This window comes from Lynx canadensis, chromosome B3 (genome assembly GCF_007474595.2).
Source record: "Lynx canadensis isolate LIC74 chromosome B3, mLynCan4.pri.v2, whole genome shotgun sequence".
In the NCBI taxonomy this organism is placed as follows: domain Eukaryota; kingdom Metazoa; phylum Chordata; class Mammalia; order Carnivora; family Felidae; genus Lynx; species Lynx canadensis.
This window is the reverse complement of record NC_044308.2, coordinates 130,756,812-130,778,371: the sequence shown is the minus strand read 5'-3', so window position 1 is coordinate 130,778,371 and position 21,560 is coordinate 130,756,812. Positions and strand designations below refer to the sequence as shown.

General features: G+C 41.7%; 1 protein-coding gene across 10 annotated transcripts in view; it reads left to right on the top strand.

The window, feature by feature from the left end:
* Positions 1-21,560, top strand: part of LOC115516757 — a 189,186-nt gene that overhangs the window by 42,113 nt on the left and 125,513 nt on the right. For 9 of the 10 annotated variants that reach the window (XR_003969641.1, XR_003969643.1, XR_003969640.1 and 6 more), the window contains one exon: positions 19,148-19,304. The gene's annotated coding sequence lies outside the window, so the exon portion shown is untranslated. Of the gene's footprint in view, positions 1-7,494; positions 7,508-14,752; positions 14,761-19,147; positions 19,305-21,560 lie in introns of those variants that run through there. The other variant, XR_003969644.1, reaches the window with a different exon arrangement.

The following is a 21,560-nucleotide window of genomic DNA, read 5'->3' as shown; positions in this document are numbered from 1 at the left end:
ATGGTGGGTGTTGTCTCATCCCTGATGTAGCTGAATTATCTTAAGGGCAGGGCCTATTTTGTTCACCCTATCTTCAGTACCTGTGGCTTTTAAATTAGCCATTCTTTGAAAGAAGTCATGGCTTAGTGAAGATGGTGAAGTAGGCGCTGTTCATCTCTGAGGACTTTTCTTTCCCCTCTGTGCTCTCCACCATAAGCCTGTGAACTTGAGCTCCCCTGCCAAGTACCCCTGTGCCTTTGTCCCCCTTTCTATCTCAGCGGCTTCCACCTGTCGCATCCACACTCAGTTGTGTCCGTGTCCTGAACATTTGCCATTAACAAGGAGCAGAGACCTTACCACGAATGGATGAGAGTCTGATTGGTAAACTCTCAGGTATCAGTCAGCCTCATATGCAGATACGACATGACGATGTTGAAGGCACACAATGATGATTTTGAACATCGGGCCTTCTTAGAGTCTTAAAATCACACACATTTGTGGTGGTGCCTAACATTGCCCTGTTGTGTTCATAAGAGAGCTGACTTAAACTGTCCAAATGCAGCACCATTTTCAAATAACTGTTTTCAATTATGGATAGAATTGAGTGTTTTAATATTATGTAGGCATGGGGCAATCTGAGTATTTTCATGCACAACCTCTTTTACATATTTGACTCTAGGTTGCTTTTTAACAAAGGGTCTTGTTTTTATTAGCAACATTAGTCCACGTCAGTATGGGGACCAGCGTTGAAGCATTTATTAGTTCTTTCTAAGACACTGCTAGTAGTTGAAGCAAAATAAACCATGCTACCTTATTTCATTTTTATATTAATTTGTTTCAAATCTATGTACATATTTTTAATAAAAATATTTTAGCATTAGATTCTGCCATAAGTAATACAGGTTTCCAAATAGTGGCTTAAATAGAAGTTTGTTTCCCTCTTACATAAAAGAAGCCTAGTGGTAGTATTACAGAATTACTTTGTCATTTCCATGAAATCACCTATGGTCCAGAGTTTTGTCAGCTTACTGTTCCACCTAGCATGAAGCTCCCATACTCATGGTTTAAGATGGCTGCTGGAGATCCAGCCATCACAGTCTAACTTCATGCAGTAGAATGAAAGGAAGAATAAGGGTGCAGGCTTTCACTTAAAAGCGCTTATGGAATGCCCCAACATCTTTTAGACTCAAGTGTTACTGGCTGGAAGAAACTCAGTGACACACCAAATTCACTGATGTCTACACCACATTTCAGACAAGTCTGGGGAATGTAGTTTCCAGCTGTGCAGCAATGTTCTCTGCTAGAAATACAGATTGCACTACAAAAAGAGAAACGCTATTAGTAATATATTCATTTTCTATTGCTGGGTAACAAGTCATCACCAATTTAGGGCCCTGAAACGATTTCCATTTATTATTGTGCAGTTTCTGTGGGTCAGAGTCCAGTCATGGCATGGCTAAGCTGGGTTCTTTGCCAAGGGTCTCACAAGGCTGAAATCAAGGTGTTAGCTGGGCTTCATTCTCTTCTGGGGTCTCCACAGGGAAGCACCTGCTTTGAGGCACTCTCAGGTTGAAGGGCCCCCTCGTTGAGTCAGGCCCCCGTGGGACAATCTCTATTTTGATTAACTCAGAGTCAACTGGTGATACACCTGATAACGTCTGCAAAGTCCCTTTATCTTCGTCATATTCTACTGTTTAGAAGCAAGTCACAGTCCTGTCCACCCTCAAGGGGAGGGATGACACATGGCAGTGACTCCGTGGGGGTACGTCCACCACAGATAGGCAACTGGTGATATTGCTACACGCTTGTATATGATTCTTTTTTTTCTCTTTTCTACAATCTTCCATTAAACAGTGACATGCCAGACTCAGAAAAGAATTGCCTGAGAAATTACCTCATGGATTTATGCAAGATGTTTTAGCGATTCATGGCTGCATGAGCAAAATTTAGGCATTGCCAATTAAACTCATGCTTATCGTTTACTCAGGGTATTAGTTTGTCTTATAATTTCAACTCATGCTTGTAATATTTTATAAAGTGAGCTCTTGCGAATTTGTTATTTCACAATGAAATGAAAAACTATTTTTGTCATTTAATCTAAGTGCGCATTATATTTTAGAAGTGCCAGTTCCTCTTTCCATCCAAAAATTATAATTAAAAACGTGTCTCAGTGTCAAAAGAATTTGAGAAACGCTAGCCTTGGCAATACAGGTGGGTTCTTCAGGAGAGGTGAAGGGTGGGTAGGAGTCCAACTCTGTCCATCAAAGGAAGTCTCTTAATGGCTCTTTCACTTAAGGGGATTATTTAATAAGATCGCTACATCTGAAGCAATAAGGCTCCCATTAAGAACAAGCAGTATATCCATAGGTCTCCTGGCTCGTGTCTCTACCTAACAAGAACTTGTAATAAAGAAGAATACGAAAGCACCTGAGCTATGAATATCGATATTAAAACATTTGGATAAAAATGCTCATGTGCTTACTGAATGGACAGTCTTTCTCAGAAGCTTTTCCATTTGCTTTACAATTCTAGTAGCCTTAGTTACCTGGCTTCTTTGTCCTTAGGAGAGAAGTAATGGAAAGAAATGAACTACCACAGGTTGAGAGACCCCAAGAGTGCCAAGAAGTGACCTCTCTGGAGAAGACAGAACAAACACAAAATAGTACCAGAAGTTCAAAAAGCACAGAATTGTGAGGCCATTGAGGTCAGGGACATATGGGAACATGCGTTACTACAACAATCTTTCTAAACTCTACACAGTTTACAAATAATCACCATGATGACCTTGGGTTATCCGAAGTACTGAATATCTTTGAAAAAGTTTCCAAAGGTAAACTTTTCCTCCCAAATCCTTTCTCACAGCGTCGCACCAAACCAATGACTGTAAGGTACGTGACAGAGGAGTTTAAAATAGTAAATCCTCAGTGATGTTAGATATTATCATCTACAACTGTAACCATTGTCATGGCTTTTTTTGTTACTTCCTGGCCTTGATAATCCTCAGTCCTAAGCCCTTCCACTCTGTATCAGCATATCCTGATTCCATTCTTAGGCTACAGTTAACCCAGGAGTTTAATAACAGTTAGGGGTTCATATTGCCCCTGCTAAGCCACTCATACTCCTATGTCTGTAAACAAAAGTCTTTTAGGAAGGTTACTCTGGATATAGGGCCAAACCACTTCAACTCTGAGGGCCTTGTGCATTGTCATTACCGAAGCTGCTTGGTGATTGAACACTTATTTTTCTAGGTCTGACATAGCTCTATGCACGGACATACAATTCAAGAAATAAGTGTGCAAGGACAATAGGTTGCTATGGAAGCTGATATTACAATGCCCAAAGTCATCTAGCTCTAGACACTGATGTATTAACGAGATGTTTTAGCAGTTAGCGTGCCCTGGGAGTGTGCGTGGATGCAAGGCTATGTTCTTCTCTTAATACTTAACACAGGAATCTCATTTTAAGGTAGTTACTTTGTACGTCATCATGTGAGATAAAATGAAGGTGGATATTTTCATTATGCATCTTTTTTTTTTTTTTTTTTTTTTTACAAAAGAAAGCAGATATTGCAAACGTATCACTTTATTGTTCTTGTTATATATCCTGTGGGTTTAAGAATAACGGCTCCATTAGAGTTTTATGTATCTCCTGAACCAGGCAATGGTCAATTATTGGCAACAATCACATTCCCCACACCTACCTAATGGCTGGTGGCCCACACTGTAAATTAAATAAGAAACATAGAGCAAGCAGAAAACGTGGACCCCTGCTTTGGCTAATTTAAAAGGTGTTTCATAACATTAACCCTGCATGGAGAAATCCCTGCCAATTGCCATGGTACTATAGAAATATGTGTGGAGTATGGATTTCAGTTTTGGGTGCTGCATTTTGAGACCATCATTAACTATCTGGATAGAGACCAGGGTAATGAAGGAAATGGAAACCATACTGAATTATTGAATCAATGGTTGAAGGAAATGGGATGATCTTCCTTGAAGAAAGGGACATTTGGGGGAAGACTTAATAGCTGTCTTTAAATATCTGAAGGTCTGTGGGAAGGAGTTGACATAGTCTGTTTTAAGGGGTCATAATAAGAGCCATGGTTAGGGATTACTGATGTTCAGGCTCCACATGAAAAAGGATCTTTAAAATAATCAAAGCTCTCTAACAAGGGGACGGTCTCCTCTTCGAAGAATTAAATGTTCCTTCTTTGGAAATGTTCAAGCAAGCCCTGATGAATGTGGTTGTAAATGGATTTACTGTGTAGCCAGGTGAGTTGGACTAGATGATATGTTAAATTTCTTCGATCTCAGGATTCATCTGTTTCCCCCAAGTCTCTCATGTCTTGCTTTTGCACCGTATCCTTCAACAGGGAACACTTTGAGCAAAGGAATGGACAGACGCTGACACTGACACTTCATTCATTCAATAGCCGTGATTGTGTGCCTGGCACGTACATGCGCCTCTATTTGGGAGAACCAGGGCATGGAGGCCCTGAAGGCTTGTTTTTATAGGTTGGTTCTACATCATGATACCGGTTTTTTTTTTTTTTTTTTTTTTTTTTTGTGCATTGTGTGGTGGAAGGGAAATCAATGAAAGAATGAGTTAAGATAATACCAAATAGTATCTTGGAGTTGTTCAGGCCAAGAACGCTTTTGCCTTCTACCAGATAGTACAGGTCACCTGCGAGATCTAGCGTGGAGTCACCTACTCTGTCTTATGACCCCCACTTAGGTTTGGTTAGTGCATCAGGTTGATGGCATGGTCTATACAGTCTTCCCAAAGAAAAAATCGAAGCTGTACAGCATTTCGGAATACATCCTTTTAGTTCTGGTAGCCTAATTTCAAGCATTTTGGGGTGTAGGGTCAGTTGTGTTTTAATCAGAAAGTCAATTCCAGGGTGACCTTCCAGAATTGAGAGTGTCAGGGAACAGTTGTGCAAGAAGGGAGTGGAGCTGAGCATCTTTGCCCTAGCAACTGAGTAGGTTTGCTATTTAGTAAGGGCAACTTCACGTTTGGTGAAATCTCCATCCGTGGCCTCAGGCCAAATGCTCTGTGAGTACCTACTGAATGTTAATTGGCAGAAGCGATTTCTTCAGAGGCAAGTTCAGATTCACTCAGGCGTAATCGGCTTAGCAATTTTTCCATTTGGGCTCCGCAGAGACTCTCTAGGATGCCATGGCGATAGGGCAGTGGGATTGTATTACGGTTAACTTTGTGTTCCAGTCCTTGTCTTTTGGCTTATTGTTGGAAATTGTAAGAATTTCTGGGGGCATCACACAAATCAGCCTACCGAATTTTCTTAGATTCCCTTCAACTTTGAAAACACCATGTATTTTATGCAGAACATTTTGGGAGGTTGAGAAACTACAAAGTAGTGACAGTAAATTTAAACTTAGTAGTAAAAGTTGGACGATCTCTGCTCAGACTTTATTTATTTATTTATTGTATTTATTATTATTATTTTTCTACCACTCCATTGTCCACTCCATTGTCACCCTGGGTTAGGTGCTTGTTGGGTCCTGGCTATTTCTATCTGGAATGTTACACTAACCTTCCAACTGCAATCTCCAACTCACGCCAGCCTTTTCTCATTCCAATACCTCTTTTGTTGTTGCTTCTGTTTATTTTTTTTAATATAATTTATTGTCAAATTGGTTTCCATACAACACCCAGCGCTCATCGCAACAAGTGCCCTCCTCAATGCCCATCACCCACTTTCCCCTCTCTCCCACCCCCACCCCATCAACCCTCAGTTTGTTCTCAGTATCCAAGAGTCTCCTATGAGGGAGGAGAAGGGGGGGGATTTACAGAGAGGGAGGGAGGCAAACCATAAGAGACTCTTGGATTCTGCTCAGATTTTAGGAGAAGAGATGGACATACACTGAGAAGTTACCCAGAGACATATGCTGGACAGAATGAAGCTCGAATGAAACCAAGAACAGCCCCATAGTCTCACTACTCATTTTGAACCGAAGAGAAAGGAGGCGAGAAATAGGCTGATGCCCTGTGTGCTTGGTCGTTCTGTTGGCAGAGGCAGTAAGAAGAAAGACTGACTTTGCTCTGTCCATTCCTTTTAACCGACTGCGTAGCCTGGGAAGCCATAGGTACCGCGTGGGAATGACAGGTTGAAAGTGTTCTTGGTCCCTGTCAGGGAGAAGGAAGTGTGGCAAAGAAAACTTTTACAGCCTGTGTTATTTGAACCTAGGCTGCATTTTTGACCCCAGTGGGGGGTTCTTTCTCCCTCAGAACTGCCAGACTCCATCTTTGTGGGTTGACCATAGGCAGCTTGCCCCAGTTGCCCAAACCAAAGTCAGCTCATGTCAATCCATCTCATTTTCAGCTTTGTGTAAAGCCATTCCCTTTATTATTTTTGACACACATTCTTAGATTAGATCCATATGTTTATTAATTCCAAGAGAAATCCTTTGGAAATCAGATCTGGGCAATTTATGACTCCCCAAACCCTGGAAAGATTATGGAAATCTTTTAGTAATAAAATACAATATGCAGTTATTCTAAAAATTTTTGCTCACTTATCTTCATAATCATAAATTATTTCATACCTAATTACAAATAGGCAGACTGAATAATTGTCTTCAATGAGGGATGTTTGACACTGAGAAAATATAGCCTTATTTTATAAACCTTTTAATGTTCAGACTATAAATATGTCACCGCTAAGGAGTACTGCATCTTTAAGTGTATTAAAGTCACTCTTGTGTAGCCAAACATAATGGGATTTTTAAATGAATTATAACTAAAGTAGTTAACAAACAACTTTTTAAACTTTCAACATGTGCACAGCTATTTGAAATTGCCCTTTTCATATTAAATGCCCCAACGTATATTCCATTTGGAGCTGTTTGGCAAAAAAACACACAAAGTTATACTGGTGGAAGCCTTTTCATGATATAGATTTAATGGAAAAAATAATTTGATAGGGAATTTGATACATGTTCTCACAGGGAATCACATCAATGCGTTCTCGGAGTGCTGTTTGTGTTTGGGAGGGTTTTGGAGCAAGAGTGGTGCACATGCGTTTAATTTAGCAAGAGGATTGTCCATGTGTTTGAGATCTCAATTCACACCATGAACAGGCTGGCCAGCCCTTGGAAAGCAAGAGTTTACACATTTATCTACTTTTCATTTATGTCTTATGTGTCTTATTTTATGATTCTTATGACCTACTGGAATGATTGGTTTATATAAGTCTTTGGTTGACATTGAGATTGGTTCCTAAATTCCAAGAGAGGAGGATTTTTTTTTAAATCTGTTTTGGTCATCACTGTCTCCTAGGAAATCGTAGGAGTTCAAGGAATTTTCATTTTTATTTTTTGAATGAGGGAAGGAACACGCATTCATTAAAGTCTTGCTTCTTAGGGTTTGGAAGTATAAGGGCAAGTAAAAAGCCTTGGTTTTTGAATAACCTACTCCTCAGAAGAGAGAATGCTTCCAACAACTTGTAAATCTGGACAGCTTAAAATAAAAATGCCGTTTAACCAAAGCACCATTTTTTGTTGCTTTGGTGCTTAACAGGTAGTAACGTGACTTAGTATAAGACAGATGAAGTATCTGAGGACAGCTCTCTTGGCCTGGTGGCTCCAGGGGCTTGTTGAACAGTCTTGGGACCCTATTCAAGCATGGGCAGAAAGACCCCACAATTGCAAATTTATGGGAAACAACTGTGCTGGAAAGTTGTATTGATGATGGAGCGAGGGCACTGCTTCCATCCGAAGACAGACATCATGTTCAGCATCTCCGTCAAAACTTGTTGAGATGACACAGTCCTTCCAAGTGACATGAGGCACAGTACAAATGACCCTACTATGGAATCTCTCTGGAGTGTCTGAGCCCTGGTCTCAGAACAGAAAGCTTTCTATCAAATTCATTGTAACACCAGTAACTAAGGTTCCTTGCGTGTGTCCTTCCAGGTTCAATGTATTCCAAACCAAGACTGGACACTTGGTTATAACCTATGTAGATTCTGGGCCAGACAAGGACAAATTGTTGAATGTGGGCAGTCTACAGGTCTCAGTTGTAGTTCCCACAAGCTAATGAAAGCTCAAGCCTGAAATAAACGAGTCAATACTATGTCCTTAAGCACTGTTGTGTTCCAACAATGAAAAATAATCTGCTACATGAAGGAAAACTTTTGTCACTAGGAACTTGCTACAACAATTTGTACAGATAAAACAAGTTTCTCCTTTTCTCCACCTTCTCTCATGATTCTCTAAATTCAGGGTGTGAGTGTGGTAAATATGTAAATATGTCTATAAGTTGGTTGATGATAACAAGACTCTCAAGTAAGGGAGAGAAATCTAACTGAAGTAAAAGAGAAGGACCTAAGTTGTCTCTCCCCTTCCTCTACCCATGCAGTTAAATAAAAGCAGGATATTTGTAATGGCCATTGGGGTTTCCTTCTCACCATTATCATCAGGAAATATAAAGCTGAGATGAACTGAGTCTCATGCTTTTCACTTCATCTTTATGCTATTACTTTTGAGAGTGTGGTTATGCTGAGAATAAAACGCATCTCTTGGCCCCAGTGGTGGTGGGAGAGAGTATTCCATTCCAGTCATCTGAGATCTTAGCTTGTTATCATGGATTAAAGAAAGGTTACAAAACAGAGCAGAGCTAAACAAGCAAGGAAAGGGGTACTAGACAGGATAGTTTTCTGCTGGTTTATTTCAAAGAAGGACTCCATAGGGACATTTCTTTATTCAAGGGAGTTTTGCTTAAAAAATGTGTATATATATATATACACACACACATATATACATACATATATACATACATACACGCACACACACACATATATGTATATATGGATTTTCCTTTTTCCTCCATAAACTTTGTCCTCTTATCTCATCTACTCATTTCCAATAAAGTTGATTGCTGCTGCTATCCTTCAGAAGAAGCTGGAGACCTCTGTAGACTTTTCCTCTTGCCTTATTTATGATAGCAAGAGCCTAAATAGACAGAGGCTGTCAGACTTATCAGTGAGAAGTCAAGAAGAGTTTATTTTAAGCTGTGAAGAATGCAAAAGCCTTTTTTTTAATTTAATAACTGAATATTTTCCTTCTTCCCAAACTCAATGGATAAGAAGGGATGTGAATGGAATTCAGTGGGTCAATAGGGGCGAACACTCCTGAAGAATAAGTCATACCAGCTATTATCACTTTTATGTGTGTGTACACAAGCTCACTGGGAAAAAGAAGCATATAAATCAAATATCATTGATGACTGATATTTTTCCTAATTCACCATATATTGAAGTTTTAACAAGAAAAAGTCTGGAAAGGGGGTGCAATTGGGTTCCATGAAAGGCTTCCATTGTTCTGTGGGAACGGACAAAAGACCTGGCATGAGCCCTCTCTTTCTCATGTACATGGTGTGAAGGGCAAACCACTCCATTCTTCCCTATCACATCCTTATCCCTGTGAAATGGGAATCTCCAAGGCATAGTGATGAACACTGAGTCAGTCAAACAAACTTCTGTTATTTCTGACAGTGTAGGATAGGAGTCAGGAGCATGAAGTCTAAATCCAGAGTGCTGGCTCCAAATCCCTGGCTTTGCCATTTACTGGAAACTAACCAGGAGCACCTATAAGGTGAGAGATAATGATAGCGTGCCCCTGGAACAAAGTAAGCACCCTATAACTACGAGTCATTGATGTTATTGATATTATCATCATCCGCTCGTTCATCCAGTTCTGAATTCAGGAAATGGTCACCGAGTGCCAGCTCTAGGCAATGCCCTATGCTGACTTAATCTCTACTAGTAAAAATCAGTAGACCTTCTCTTTTTCGGAAATTCCAATATGGTGTGGGGAGGCAATGTATAGAAAAGTATGTTTTAATGATAATTTCAGATCATTATAAGTGCTAGTGATAAGGTATAGGTGTGATAAGGAGGAGATACGACAGGGTAACTTTGGAGTGTAAGTGGGCATTTCTTTGAATCAAGGTGTGACGTCAGCCCCTTCTGAGGCCTGAGACCCATGTTAACATGCAGTTGTGTATTTTTCTCCTCAAAGGGGTTCCTCTGAGTTGTCTAAGCTGCACACAATCTGGATATGTCTCTGCTGAGCATTGATAAATGACAGACCACCTTCTTCTATAGTAAGAAGGGCCCATCCATGTCCAGACCCAGGAGGAATGAGTGTCTTCCAGGTAGAGGGGTCCACATGTGCAAAGCTCTACAAAGAGCTCTACGGGCTTGATGGACATCAAAGAGGCTGATGGGGCCAGGATGTAGTGAGGTGATGTCAGAGAGGTGGCAGGTGTCAGATCCTCGGGACACTGGTTAGCCAAGTTGACAAACTTGGAGTTTTCTCTAGGTGGGTGTTACGAGTTGAGTCGTGTCACCTTCACCTCAATAGGAAACAAAAGAAAAGGTATGTTGAAATCCTAAGCCCTAGTACCTGAGAACGTGACCTTATTTGGAGATAGAGTCATGGAGTTAAAAAGAGGACATTAGGGTAGGCCCTAAGCCAAGGTGACTTGTGTGATTATAAAACGGGGACATTTGGACACACAGACAGGTGTATGTAGATGGAGGATGACTGAAGACCCAGTGAGAACCACACGTGAAGACAGAGCGTGGCAGAGATGCAGCTACATGCTGAGGCACACCAAAAATTGCCAGCGAACTTCCAGAAGCTAGAAGAGGGAAGGAAGGATTCCCCTACAAGCTTCAGGGGGAGCGGGGCCCTGCCAACACCTGACTTCAGACTTCTAGCCTCCGGAGTGGAGACACAATAAGTTTCTGTCATTTTAAGCCATCCAGTCTGTGGTACTTTGTTTCTGCAGCCCTAGGAGACAACTATAGAAGGGCAGGCATTGGAGGGTGTTAAGCCAGCGAGTGACACACTTTATGTTTTTATAAGATGCCTCGGTAAAGAGTACATTGAAAGTGAGCAGAAGGAGGGAGACCAGCCTGCGACTTTCGGGGATCCTGGTCTTAGATGATGGAGGTAGATGACTTAGATGGCTGGCATTTAGATGACTTAGATGATGGCTTCGATGACTGGGTCATGGCTATGGGCGTGGAGAGAAGTGGATGGTTCCTGGATGAATTTTGTCAATCGGCACATGGAATTTGCGAGTGGACTGGATGTGTGGAGTAGAGAGCGAGCTCAAGGATGGCAGAGTCCCTGAGAGTTTCCTCTCCATCTTACCTATAACGTGGCCTGTCTTTTGGCTGAGAGATATTCATAGTGCCCCCGAAATCCTTGCTCGCCAATTTCATGGCACCATTTCACTTAACAATCTCTTGTTTATTAACTTTAATAGTGTTGTAGCATTTAGTCACCATGCGATGAGGCTAGCTATTATGCCAGATGGTTCCACAAATAATTATCTCCATTTGTACAGGAGTGCTCTATTTATTTTTGCCGATTATTAGTGCATTTTTTGAGCCCATTAAAGCCCTCAAGCTCTACCAATAGGCACCTAAATAAGGCCCCATCATCCTGAAGAAGAAGAATTTAGCATGTGGTAGTTGAGCTACTAAACTCTCCCCAGCTACACTACTGTTTCAGTCATTGAGAGTTTAACGGAGGAGAAAATCAGAATGTATTGATTTCATCTTATGTCCCTTGGAGGAGGCATTCCAAGTTGTTTTTATGATGTTTTGAAGCACACATGACAGTGCCTCTTAGAGTGTTTGAAGAAGCCCAATTCCGCAGGATGAGCCCGTAGCCAGCTTTTACCTGGGGTCTGGCTCTACATTGATATAAAGCCCTATGTTAGGGCGTGGAGGCAGAAAAGATGGGACAGCTTTCCTCCCTCCTGGGAAGTGTGTGTCCTTGGACCACAGACCACAGATCAGATTCACGGATTGCATTTTCCCTGCTGACTCCAAGGACTGCACCCTCACTTTGTTGAAACCTGTGCACATTTGCTTATAACTCCATTTTACAGTTTTATATGTGAAAAATCCAGCAGAAATAGCCCCTCCTGGTTTTCAATCCCCCGAAGCCTGCTGCCAGACGCCTTTTCCCTTTACTTCTTCCCACGACCCTTTCTTTTCTCTTCTCTCTCTTTCTATTAACTTAGATCGGGAGGTATATGTTTTGCGAGTCATGGGTATTAAAGATTGTAGAATCTTGCCCAAACAATAATGTTTTAATGATGAGCCTGTGTCAAGTGGTCGTAAGTCAGATTTAGTATGTGTTTGGAGGCAAAGACGTACTGTTGGAATGGGGCATGGGATGGGAGTAGCTAAATGAGATGGGAGTAGCTGGACAAGGTGGGAGTAGCTGGGTTTTACATCTGACTTAGAAAACCTCTCTGACCTTTAGATTCTTTATCTGTGAAATATACAGATAATGATCCAGATAGTGAAGGTCAGATGAAGTAATGTATGTGAAAGGACTTTATAAGCCCTAAAGTGCTAGATATATGTGACTTAGGAACGTCTAGGAACTCCTACTAGGAATGTCTAAAATAAAATAAGGAAGACCTCTAGGCGCTGGAAAGAACTGCAGCACTTACTGTTACGTAAAACAACAAAGAAAAACACCACAGAGCAATATTCTTGGTGTGATTCGCATTAATGCGAATTTGTATACGATCAAAACAAACCATAGGAAAAATGTGTGTATCTGTGTTCACAGATGATTGTCAGTGTGTAGAAACATGATGGGAAGGATGTGCACAGACTGGTGGTGTTGCCCACGCAGGAGACACATTTCTCTGTGGGGAAGGAACAGGCTGGCGGCGGTTAAGGGGAGACTTTTGCACATTGTACCCCCATGTGGTAAAACAAGCATGTTTTTTGTGTTACTACATTTACTTTAGTAATATAATCGTACACTATTATTAGAATTAGAAGTAACATAGTACTTCTGTATAAATAAAACCAAATGAAGCCTTTTTAAGGTAAAAAAAAAAATACCAGTAAAAAACTGGGGGTAGCAGTGGAGGTCATAATACTAAAACTCCTCTTTTGCTATTTATCTGAGTCACATTTTTCATTACTCTTCTCAGTCAGCAATAAATATTTTTTTCAAAGGGCACCTGGCCTGGCTCAGTCAGGGGAGCATATGACTCTTGACCTCTGGGTTGTGGGTTCCAGCCCCATGTTGGTTCTTAAGTAAGAAATTACTTAGAAACATAGAATCTTAAAAAAAATTCTTCTTCATCACTTGTAAGTTATCCACTGTGCTAGGCACTGGGCATTGCCCACAATATAATAAAATGTCCTCCCTGAGTTGTCATTACAGTAAAACCTTGGTTTGTGAGCATAATTCTTTCTGGAAACATACTTGTAATCCAAAGGACTTGTATATCAAAGCGAACTTCCCAGAAGAAATATTGGAAACTCAGATGATTTGTTCCATAACCCAAAAATATTCATCTAAAAATGATTACAATACTGTAATATAATACAATTTAATGAAGCAAATACAAAATATAAAGAAAAATAAACAAATTAACCTGCACTTACTTTTGAAAACCTTCGTGGCTGGTGTGAGGGAGACAAGAGAGAGGAGGGTTATTGTGTAGGGTGACTTTCACTATCACTAATGGAATCACTGCTATCTATTGGCTCAGTGGAATCTTTTTCTGCATGGCGGCCATTGTATACGCTCGCATGGATGTTGACTACAGTAAAGTATTAATAAACTCTTGACAAAAAAATACACTAGTGCCCATTGTGGGCACCTTCCAATGTTCTGAAAAATCAGTTTTCTACCAAACACTGTGGCCTGAGACCGAGCATCCGAGCATGCGAGATGATCACCCACAACACCCACAATCCTGCAGAGAGAGAGAGAGACAGACAGACAGAGACAGAGGTAAGAACCATCGGCTCAGTTGTGATCATGTGATGTCTGGCGTCACATACTAACATTGCAGGACATCGCTCGTTTATCAAGTTAAACTTTATTAGCAATGTTTGCTCATCTAGTGGAACACTCACAGAACAAGTTACTTGCAATCCAAGGTTTTACTGTATTTACAATATTTAAGTTCTGGGGAAATCCTGGATTATAAGGGGACCAACTGTAAGATTGAAAGATCCTCGATAGGATAAAGAGAGAAGTATATTTAAAGAATTATGGCAGACTCTCTTGGTGACCCACTCAGTATTTATTTCGACCTCGTTTCCCGTAAAGAAGATCTCAGTTTTGTTCAGGCAGTGATGTGCCCAGCTGTCTGTTAATTGCAACTCAATGCATTCCTAGCTGATATAGGAATGCACTAAAAATACCACACTTGAGTATGATTCAAAAAGTAATAAGTGAACAACACATTTAAACCCACCTTGACATAAGTCATCCCCCAACGAATCTGGTAAACTTTTATAGAATACTAATGTGAAACCTACATCTGCATATGTCTCTGACAGGAAGTTGGGAACCAGAGGGCCACATGCTCAGACCTAGCTCTGGTGCTCGGACAGATTCCAGTTGGGAAGGCTGGGGAAGGGCATACACGGAACCGTGTGGAAGAACGAGGTTGTGGGCAGGGCCCCAGAGGGGCTGTCCGCTGTGGTACGATTGCCAAATATTTTCCAGTCTTTTCCTTTACAGGTAGGGTTGCCAGACTTGAAACATAAAAATACAGGATGTACAGTTAAGTTTGAATTTCAGATAAGTGATAAGCAATTTAGGCGTGTAAATATGTCCCATGCCCTATTTGGGACATTTGTTCATGACAAAGACACACAAATAGGTGAGATCAAGTGAGCGAATGCGCTGGAAACAAGACCTTGGGTCTCCAAAAGTAGGTTCTCTTGCTTGTCAATGAGTTTTCCCAGAAGAGTTGGTTTCCTTCTCTCAGTCTGTGTGCTTTGATTTTTTTTTTCCATCATCTGTGCTTTCTCCATATGTATATAAAGGTAAAAAAAAAGGAGTCGTGACACATGAGACTCACTTAGGCCCGCTGTGGATTCTCTGGCATGTTTTCTTTTATTTGCTCTTGAAATTTGGGTAGAGGCTGAAGGAGAGAGAGGGGATGGCAGGAGCCACCAGGGGAAGGACGCACAGAGAAGAAACTGGCGGGCCCCGGGGACTTCAAATCCGACCCTGGCCGGATGTCGCGGCTCTTGTGCAGAGCAGCTGGCCACACTCACCGAAAATTGAATGCCACCATAGTTATCAGATAAGTCACCCATCAGCGCTGTGCCTGATGCAGTTCGGCTCCCCAGACCCTTTCCCATAAATCTCCGCCTCAATTAGAACGAGAAGAGATATTCAGCTTCAGATTTCTGCCAGGCTTTCATTAATCCTCTAGACACCGGCGGGATCTGTCTCGCTTTCTCCTTTTCTTTGCCAGCGAAATGACACTTAGTGGAGAAGGTAGCTCTGAACACGCTGGTACATCCCTGACAAACTTTCATAAATATGCCCAGCTGTTTCTCCAATCTCGGCTCCGTGTAGCCTGCAAATCACTGATTAATTTGCACACAGCTGCTACGGATTCTGGGGAGACAAGCTCCTGAAAAACATTCAGCGTTGCCGGTATTAAGCCTCTAATTTCCTTAAGTGAAAAGTTTCTAAAGCTGTTTAAATTGTCTGAGGAAGCTGTGAAGGCAGGACTCCTGGGCTTCCTCCTGGCTTGTCTGACAGCCTCACGGTTGTGCAGAAAAACCCACTTAACTGTTGAGTGCACGCGTTGCCCCGATAGTCTCAGAGCCGCCGAGCCTCCGGTTTGCTTTTTTTTTTTTTTTTTTTTTTTCTTGAAGGATTATTGGACACCTGTGTTGTGCAAGGCACGAAAGGAGACAGGGCATTGTCACGGAGGGGACCCTGAGCTTTAAAGTTGAGCAGACCGGGACAGTAAACCGTCCTTCTCTTCTTTGCTAGGGCCTTACGATATGTCCTTTTCTGGAATAACGGAGTCTACATCCAAAGGCTCCCAGGAAGATTTAATGAGATAATGTATTCCACAGGAACAATTTCAAGTGTTTTCCTAGCCTGTCTCCTGCCCTGCCCGAGGGAAATTTTGGGTCCTCTTGGCGGCTTTGTTTGTGCAAATTGGGATAATGGGTGGAGAGGCAGTCTGGAAAGGTCTGGAAGTTGATCTGCAATGACACTGGCGAGGCAAGAGATGTACTCCTAGAAGTAACTTGTAACTGCAGGCAGAGGAGAGGAAGAGACAGGGTCCCAGAACCGACGGAATGCCTGAGAAACCTTTTGGGAACTGGGGAAGAGAGGGCTGATGAGTATCTCCTGTGCTCTGCCGTGTGGCATAAGGGGGAAGAGAAGCGGTGGGGGGAGGGGGGGAGGAAAACAGGTTGCTGTGTGTTATAAACCAATCTTCTGGTGTTGTTCAATGCTTTTTGGATGTTGGAGCCACTGATGAGTTGTGGACATGGAAATGATGTGGACATACTTTTGCTTTACGGTCATTCCCAGGCAGGGTAGAAGATGAGCTGGGGGAGGGGAGCCAGGCAGGAGGTGGGATATCAGAAGGATAGACTGGACCAGACCAGACCAGACCAGACCAGGCTAGGGAGGCGATGAGCACTTACTAGTGACTGGGTGTCTGCAGGATCTTCTGCACTAACCTGAGATGGCGGGGAGTGAAGAGAATTGGGTCTTTCCTTTTACAGGTCTCCTAATCCAGGATACTTTCTCCATTCCTCTCCACCGGGCCACATTTGTCTCCTTCTTTAAGATCCAATTCGGGCCTTTCCACCTCAGCTCCACCATTTCTGAAGTTCATGTTTCTGAGTGACAGACTGTTCCACCATCTTCATACCTCACCCCCACTGTTGGATTATTTCCTGGGCCTCACTCTTTTTCCCAGTTAGACCATGAGCTCCCGGAAGGCAGTTGTTCTGTAACTCTTTTTCTTTCATCCTTGGTGCTAAGCACACTGCTAAAAACAAATAAATAGCTGTATGGGATTGGAACTAAGTTGGATTTCATGGTGTACCTTACAGGATGACTGACACAAAACTGCATCTCAGAAAAATGAGACACATACACAAATAAATGCTGAATTTTCCACGAAAATGGGAATCGCCCTGCATTGCCTTTGAAGAATTAGGCAAATCAACTTAGCACAATATAAATAACAGAGCAGAAATTTATAATTGTTCTACTGCTGAGCTAAGCAACACCCCTCCTAGAAGCAACTAAAAGAACAAACAAGTCACTGTTTGCACACACTCATGTGAGAATTGCTCCTTTTTAAATTGAAGTCTTTGTCCAAAGAGGCTTTAATTTATTAACACAGATGGTTTAGGTGGTTATGTATTTATTGAATTTCTATAATCTCCTTTCTCCAAAAACCCTGAAATGATGCCTAGAGAAGACTTCACCTTACTTTAAATAAGATTTTGTTGTTGTTGCTTGATTGCACAGGCTGAAGTAAAGGAACAGAGTCACTAAATAGAAATCAAAAACCCTACGTGTCCCAAGAGTCACAAAGGTGAAGTCTATGTTGACAGTGACAATGAGAAAATGCAGAGGAGGAATGTGTAAGAGAAAACAAACAGCTCATTTGGCAATCATCGAGGGATTTAATTTGTGTATGCTTTTCAAGAAATGAATTCAGACAACTTAGAGAAAAAGATGTTCAAATAATGAGGTTGGTGACTGGCAAACGGTCATTTCCCATTTCATGTGGACAAACTGAGGCCCTCCCAAAAATGATTCCATTTGGAAATAATCAGCTTAAATACTTTTGGTTCGTTCACTGAAAGAATTTAGCTTTAAGAATATTTATCATGTAAAAACTTACAAGGTCTATATATGAGAGAACTTCTGGTCCTATCACAGAGGAACTATTTGCTTTGAAGAAGGGTCCCCCCCCCCCCCGCCCGCCAAAGTTCCTTTAAAACCCAAAACAGTCAGTGCACTTGAATTCCTATTTGGTTTTTAGATATTTGATTTAACCCACAATTCTGTCAAGAACCCTGCAATTGCGTAAAAACATATTGAAATGGAGGCAAAGCCGGGCCAGTTCAGTTTCAACTTGAATTAGAAGTGGCCAAAGTGTCTGAAGGGTGCTATTTCTTCCAGATCAGCTTATATTTAACTTTATTTCCTTACAAAATGGGGAAAAAATTTTTTTTGACTTTGTGTGACTTTCCATCACAGATATATATTCTTAGGTGCGATTCAGCTTTATCTTCTATTTTCTTATCTGCCTAAGAAGATGCAGTTGTTCAAAACCAATTTACTTGGCTAATTCTTTCCTCTGTCATCTTTGTAATTATTTCCGATAGGGCCTTGGCCAAACAATTCTTTCTCCATCATGTGGTTTCATCTCGGCTGAAAGTTTGTGTCCGCAGACTCTGTTGTTATGGCAACAGCTGGGCTGTTACCAGCTCAATATTATGGTTTTACTGCAAGAAAGGGAAAAGAAAAATGAGCCGGCGGGGAGGGGAACATGCAGCCATTTCCATATATCTGTTTTGAAGTAATTTATCTTACCTCCTTTGTAATCGTTAATTCTTTTTGCATAATTCTCTCCTTCCAAGGACCTTGCGTTCTACTAAATGGGCCATCTTATGCACATTTATAATTTAATTAATATTTATTGAGAAGGGACCATGAGGTGTGGTCTGGCATAGGCACACAGATTCACTGATTTGGGCATGCATTCCTTGAATATGTATTGAGCAACTACCCTGTGCCAGGTAAGGTTTTAGGAGCTGCACCCAGCAGTGACTGGATCAGACGATAGCCTGGCTCTCCGAGAGCCTACATTCTCTTGGAAGAGACAGGCAGTGAACAAGTAAATGCATACATGAGATGCATTCAGATGATTATATGTGGCATGAAGAAGATAAAATACTATGACAGAGTGACGGGGAGCATTGAATAGGGCACTCAGGGCAAGCCTGAGACTTGACGTTGGAGCTGATGTCTGAATAATAAGGAGTGGAACATGTGAACGTGGTGGAGGCTTCCAGACAGAGGGACAGCAAAGTACCACAAAATAGAGGCATGAAATTGCTTGACATGTTTTTCAGGGAGAAAAATACCCCAAGAGTCTGGAGGGTGGCGAGCAAGGGAATGAAGCAGGAGGGGAGATCTCAGAGGCAATCAGGGGTCTAGTGATTGGTGGTGACACCAGGGTTGGCTTCATGGGTGAACGAAGGACCTCGTGATCAGAGGAGCCCAGCACTTGACTTAATGCTGTGCTGTTGCTGCCTTGAAGTTCTTAATGATTTTATATTTGAACTTGTGTTTCTTAGATGAAGTCTAATGGGACAATGGAGCATGTGTGCGAGCAGAGGCGATAGGTGTCTGTCTGCTGTTTCTTACCGGCCACTTGCACACAGCGTTTGTGATGACCCATGCACACAGAAGTCCAGCAGACCCAGCACGTGTGGGAGTTCAGCAAGACTCAAAGTGAGTACAAGTTAATCGTGTTATATCAGTGATTTAGAGCGTGGGGCACTAGTAGCCCATGCACTCTGTCTGAACCAGAAATCTGCTTGAACACAGAAAAAAAGGAATGGCTTTCCAAGAAACACTAAGGACCTAAGAACCATCTCCTGTCCTTTCTTACTCGTATTCCTTCCCTGTACTGACCAATTGTTGCCTTTGAAAATCATAGAAGGAAACAGAAGGAAAAGGAAAGATAGGGCGACTCATTTTCCTTCGAGTCCTTCCTTAGTCACCAATAAGCCAAAGGTAGATGGGTGTTGGTAGAATGTGCAGTATCTAGAAGTGAAGTAAAAACACTTAAAAGTTAGTTTTGTGCAGAATTTCCACCATTCTGGTAAGAATGAAATACGTATACATCTACGAGTTACTGAATACATATTGTGTAATTTCTGTGATGTCACATGCCAGTTAAATACACTTACATTTACATTTACTACTGGTATTGCATAATATAAAGGTGAACAGTAAAATGCATGCTAATAATTTAAAATTTCCATCTTCTGGTACTGACAATGACATTAGATAGCAAGTAAAAAAAATCATGACACACTGAGAGATTGTGGGAGAAAGGAAAAAGTCTTATATCTTAGTGCATTTAACTACACACCTTTCTTCCTACTTTTTTGAACAACGGGTGTCTTAGACGATTTGGGCTGCTATAACAGCCCCTATTCTATAACCATAGACTGAGCAGCTTATAAACAACATAATAGTATGTCCCACAGTTTTGGAGGCTAGGAAACTTGATATCTGGTGAGGACCCGCTTCCTGGTTCATGGACGGCCATCGCCTTGCTGTGCCTTCACATGATGGAAGGGACAGGAGAGCCCTCTGGGGTCTCTTTTACAAGGACGCGAATCCCATTAATGAGGGCAGAGACTAATCACCTCCCAAAGCCTCACCTCCTAATACCATCACCTTGGGGATTAGGATTTGAACATAGAATTCTGTCAGTCCCTCATAGGGGATCATCCATTTTTATTTTTCACTGGACTCCACAAATTAAGTGTCCAGCCCTGGTGATAACTAAGTCACATGGGAACAGATATTATTGCGTATTGGAACTTGGGGAAATTACGTAGCATTTCCAAGCCTCGGTCTTCTCAGTTCTCTCATGGATATAAAAATACCCTACGAATGGGGTGGTGATGAAACTCATCGCACAAGATACAGTACATTTGTCACTGGGCAGAGTCCTTTATATTTGGCAGGCATTTGAACACTAGTAATGCGGGTCTCATAAACATACCCTGTAATATATGAGGTTCCATGCAGATATGAATTATCTTAGCTTGGTGGAGATAGGAAAGGCCTTCTCCATGAAGCAATTTCTACATCTCCATAGAGAAATTCTTGCTCTAAAGGAAATCGAGGGGGAGCATACCGCTGATATATCCCATAATACCTTGGCTGCAGGAAAGCCCTTGACAAATTATTTCATGTTCTTTTGTGGAAAAGAAGAAACATAGGCTAGATGGTAAACTGATAGATGTGGGTCAGTTCGGCAACTTTATCCGGAGAGTTAGATTAATGGATTATGGCAGGCTGAAGAGTGGATTCCAGCAATACGCCAGAGAACTTTGCTGTTGGCTCTGTTCTGTTTAATATTTAATTCATGGCTTCTGGGAGGACACATCAAGCATTATTACCAAATATGTGACTGATGCAACATTAGAAGGAAGAGGTAAAACTTTGGTGACTAATGCACGATTCAAAAACATTTTCTTTGAAACCTTTTTAAATGCTTATTTGTTCATTTTGAGAGAGATAGAGAGCATGAGCAGGGGAGGGGCAGAGAGAGAGGGAGACAGAGAATCCCAAGCAGGCTCCACACTCAGCATGGAGCCCGACACGGGGGCTCGGTCTCACGACCGTGAGATCACGACCTGAGCGGAAATCAAGAGTTGGACGCTCAACCAACTGAGCCACCCAGGCGCCCCTCAAAAGTATTTTCAGAGATTGGCATCCTGAATCAATCTAATCGGATGGAATGTAACATGGTTTAAGTTAGTTAGAAGCAATAGGAGGGGATGGACTGTCCTAGGCTTGCAAGAATATCCTGTGACAAAGGGCTAAGGGTCAGAATTGGCTGTGAGTCATTCAGTAAAGTGTGTATATTTGCTTAACAGCTATTAAGCACCAGTCAGCCTGCCGGTTGCTATGAGAAATATGAAGGGCCTAGAAACAGGGAGTACAGCAGTGAACATGGCAGTTACA